At 40.6% G+C, this 5,122-nt stretch overlaps 1 non-coding gene across 1 annotated transcript; it reads right to left on the minus strand.

Moving 5' to 3' along the window:
- Nucleotides 1-2,743: 2,743 nt before the first annotated feature.
- On the minus strand, nucleotides 2,744-2,850 carry LOC131902832 (U6 spliceosomal RNA). The gene has a single exon (XR_009377118.1). It is a non-coding gene; the product is annotated as a U6 spliceosomal RNA (small nuclear RNA).
- Between the last annotated feature and the right edge of the window lie 2,272 nt (nucleotides 2,851-5,122).

The following is a 5,122-nucleotide window of genomic DNA, read 5'->3' on the forward strand; positions in this document are numbered from 1 at the left end:
CTGTCTCTTAAGCTTATTCTTATATTCTTATCTTATTCCTATATTTCTATCTTATTCCTATATTTTTATCTTATTCCTATATTCCTGGACCCTTCATAATGATGCCAGAGAAGTTTTGTAATGTGTTCTAGGGGTGGACATGGGTCTTAATATAATTATTGACTCTCCATATGTAGAAAGAGTTGAAACTTGTAGCTGGAGCTATCTCTAGTTTTGCCCAGGCCGGCAGCCACTCAGACTCAAATAAACACATAGATGCTTATATTATTTAAACTGTTTAGCCTAATGGCTAAGGCTTCTTGCTATCTAGATCTAACATCTTTTTTTTTTCTGGTTTTTCGAGACAGGGTTTCTCTGTGTAGCTTTGCGCTTTTCCTGGATCTCGCTCTGTAGACCAGGCTGGCCTCGAGCACACAAAGATCCACCTGCCTCTGCCTCCCGAGTGCTGGGATTAAAGGCATGCACCACCACCACCTGGCTAGATCTAACACCTTAAATTAACCTTTTTCTATTAATCTATAAGTTGCCACATGGCTCATGGCTTACCGGTATCTTAACATCTTCTCATGGCAGTGTCTCCCTCACTCTGCCTTCCTGTTCCTCCAATTCTCCTCCCTGCTAGTCCCGCCTATACTTCCTGCCTGGCTACTGGTCAATCAGCATTTTATTTATCAATCAATTATAGTAATACATTCACAACACAGAGAACATCCCACAGCAGAAACTGCTGAATTTATTCCAGATGATACAGAATTGACTCCATTATTTATTCAGCTATAAGAAATAATCAGAAATAGAAACCGTCCCTTCTATATAACACATATTAGATCCCATATAGGTCTACCAGGCCCTCTAGAACAAGGTAATAATGAAATTGATCAACTATTGGCTGGAAATGTGCTAGAAGTCTCAGAACTTCATGAAAAACACCGTGTCAATAACAAGGGTTTGAAAAAAGATTTTTCCATCACTTGGCAACAAGCCAAGGAAATTATAAGGAAATGTCCTACTTGTTCCTTGTATAACCAAACTCTACTACCTGCAGGAAGTAATCCAAAGGGTACCCAAAGAAATGAAATTTGGCAAACAGATGTGTTTTATTTGGTAGAGTTTGGAAAATTAAAATATGTACACCACACCATAGATACATATTCAGGATTTCAATGGGCAACTGCTTTGAGTTCTGAAAAGGCTGATTCTGTAATTACACATTTGTTGGAAGTTATGGCCACCATGGGGGTACCAGTACAAATTAAGACTGACAATGCTCCAGCATATGTCTCTGGTAAAATGAAACAGCTTTTTTCGTATTACAACATAAAGCATATTACAGGTATATCACACAATCCTATAGGACAAGCAGTTATAGAAAGATCTAATTAAACTATAAAAGATATGCTTAATAAAAAGAAAGGGCTAATAAAGATCACCAGAGATAGATTGCATAATGCTTTATTAACTTAAAAATTTTTAAATGCTAATGAGAAAGGGACAACAGCTGCAGAAAAACATTGGATAATAGAATAAACTACTGAATTAAATCAGCCTGTGTACTTTAAAGATGTGTTGATTTCAGAATGAAAACCAGGATATGTGTTACATTGGGGAAGAGGTTTTGCTTTTGATTCTACAGGAGAAGAAAAGTTATGGATACCATCAAAATTGATAAAATTAGATTTGAACAAGAGAGTCCTCTTGATTAAAAGTGGTGATAGTTCATCAAGCAGCATGACCATTCAATCTAAACTAACTTATAAGACCAACAAAAGTTTTTCATTTGATTAGATATAACTTGCCGAAAGGGAAACTCCCCAAAATTAGGGTTGGGGCAGGGTTTTGTTTTTGTCTTTTCAGGAGAATGAAGGCAACCATCTAAGGAATCTGAAGACCACTGGATAAATGAGACATCTGAAGAAAAAGGGTGAATCATCCAGAGAAAACGTCTCAAGAAAAGGAGTAAATTGGCCTATTGGTATATCACATTTCTAACAGGATAAAATTTCATAAATCTTCCTAAATGTTTGTGTTGTTTTTGTTTTCAAGACAGGGTTTCTCTGTGTAGCTTTGGAGCCTGTCCTGAAACTTGGTCTGTAGACCAGGCTGGCCTTGACCTCACAGAGATCTGCTTTGGCTCTGCCTCTCAAGTGCTGGCCTTGTTGGGGAAAGTATCACCTTGTAGGAGGAAATGTGCCACTGAGGGTGGGCGTTGAGGTTTCAAAAATTCCAATCCAGGTCCTGTCTCTTCTCTCTCTCTACCTGCTGTCTCTTTTCTCTCAATTTTTTAAGGGAATTTTTCATTTCCTCTTTAAAGGCCTCTATCATCTTCTTAAAGTCATTTTTAAGGTAACTTTCTTTTCCTGCATTGGGATGTTCAAGTCTTGGTGATGTAGAACCACTAGGTTCTGGTGGTGCCATATTGCTTTTTATGTTGTTGAATGTAATCTTGCACTCGCATCTACCCATCTATTCCTCCAATTGGTGCAAATGGTGTCCGTGTCTCAGGGAGCCACTCTTGGTCCAATCAGAGCTCTTGGTACAGTTGGAGCTGGTGGAGTCTGTGTTTCAGGGAGCAGCTGTGGTCTCAGAGGATGAGTGGGTTTTCGGGGTGGAGTGGGGTTACATGGTCCAGTGGGGGATGGTGGTAGTCAGGCTTGTCTGCAAGAGTTCTGCCTTCTGGCCTGCAACTGGGGCTGCAATGGCTGGGGGTATGGGAGCACACATTCTGTCCCTGGGCCTAAAGCTTAAAAATATGGAGCACTTCACACATTTGCATGTCATCCTTATGCAGGGGCAATGCTAATCTTCTCTGTATCATTCCAATTTTAGTAGATGTGCTGCCAAAACTAGCATCCTGCTGCCTACAGATCAGGATATAGCTCTGAACTACTTCTCCAGCATCATGTCTATCATGCCTACTGCCATGTTTCTTGCCATGGTGATAATGGACTAAGACTCAAAAACTGTAATCAAGCCACCAATTAAATGCTTTCTTTTATAAGAGTTGCAGTCGTCATGGTGTCTCTTCTCAGCAATAGAACACTGACTAAGACAAGATCATTTTTATTCAAACCACCATAGCCACTATGCCAATTAGTGCTACCCACAATGCTGTTATGAACATGGATGTGTGGTCATTCAATGGAATATGCACAATCTAACAATGTCCATACCCACTAAAAGAATGATTCTCCAGGGCTAGAGAGATGGCTCAGCAGTTAAGAGCACTTTTTGCTTTTGCAGAGGACCTGAGTTCATTCCCACAATCATCTGTAACTACAGTTACAGGTGACCCAAAAGCCCTCTTCTGACTTCCCTGAGCACTGGGCACACACACAGTGAACATACATACATGCAAGCAAAGCACGCACACACAAAAAATAAAATAAATAAATCTGTTGTTTTGAGACGGGGTTTCATTGTATATCTCTGGCTGTCCTGGAACTCATTCTACAGACCAGGCTGGCCTTGAACTCACAGAGATCTACCTATTACTAAATTTAAATTGTTTGGATTAAAGGTGTGTGCCACCACTACCTGGCTAAACAAATCTTAAAAGAAAGAAAAGAAAAGAGCTGTCAGAGGTATCACCATCCCTGATCTCAAGCTCACTACAGAGCTATAGTAATAAAAACAGAATGGTATTAGCATAAAAACAGACATATTGATCAATGAAATCAAATCAAAGACCCAGATATAGATCCAAACACCTATGGACATATGATTTTTGACAAAGAAGCCAAAACTGTACCATGGAAAAAAGGAAGTATCTTCAAAAAATGGTTCTGATCTAACTGAATGACTGCATGTAGAAGAATGCACATAGATATGTCTATTGCCCTGCACAAAACTCAAGTCCAAGTGGATCAAAGACCTCAACATAAATCCAGTTACATAGACTCTCTTCTATCCTTCTCCCCATCCATTCCTCCTCTGTTACCATTCATAAAGGGGCAGGCTTCCCATGGGCTTGAACAAAGCATGGAACATCAAGTTGAGGTAGAACCAAGCTCTTCCTCCTGTATCAAGGCTGGGTGAGGTAATCCAGCATAAGGAACAGGTTCCCAAAAGCTAGCTAAGTGCCAGGGACAAGTTCTGATCTCACAGTGGTGACTACACTAATTTTCAACAGAGAGCCTTTATCTAGTCATTGATGGAAGCAGATGTAGGAAACTTCTTGATTCAAAGAAAATAGAGATAGTTCTCTTTAAAATACCCCGTCTCTCTCAAAATCCAAACTTTCATTTTGATTGCAGATGCATATGAAGGTAACCCTTTGTTTAAAACATGTTTGTCTATATGTTTGTCTCTGTTAAAACACAGGGTAGTCGATCATAATGAGATTCACTACAACAGTTTGCTTATCTGTAGTGTTTCTCCTCTTGGCTTCAGAGTAGCAGACCCGGCCATGCTTCAAAGAAAGCGCACAAAGCTGTAGCTGTTTTATATATTACCTTTATCTATATGTGAGACATTTTTATTCTTCTCTCATATATTAAATCCCAATCACAATTTCCCCTCCCTCCATCCCCCCTGTCTCTCCCCTACAGAGCTCTTCTTCCCCAGATCCACTCCCTTTCCATCTCCCCTCAGAAAAGAGCAGGTCTCTCAGGGATATCAACCAAACATGGCATAACATGTTACAATAAGATCAGGCACATACCATCATATCAAGGCCAGAAAAAGCTATCCAGTAGGTGGAAAACGGTCCCACAACTAGGCAAAGGAGTCAGTGACAGTCCCCGCAACCACTGTTAGGAATCCCACAAGAACACCAAGCTACTCAGCCATAACATATATGCAGAGGGGCTAGGTCAGACTCTTATAGGATCCTTGACCTTTGTGAGCCTATGTGAGTCCAGGTCAATTGATTCTGTGGGCTGTGCTTCCTTGGTGTCCTTATTCTTCTGTTCCTCCCATTCTTCCTCCCTGTCCTTCATAGAACTCCCCAAGCTCTGCCTAATGTTTTGCTGTGGGATTCTGCATCTGCTCCCGTCAGTTGCTGGATGAAGTCTCTCTGGTCTCTTGATGATTCTAAGCTGTGGTCCTAGAAAACTTCAGATGCAGGTTGTAGGTTTTGTGGCTGTGCTGATGTCCCAGTCCCTCCACTTGAGGCATTACCTGG

This window comes from Peromyscus eremicus, chromosome 1, assembly GCF_949786415.1.
Source record: "Peromyscus eremicus chromosome 1, PerEre_H2_v1, whole genome shotgun sequence".
NCBI lineage: Eukaryota > Metazoa > Chordata > Mammalia > Rodentia > Cricetidae > Peromyscus > Peromyscus eremicus.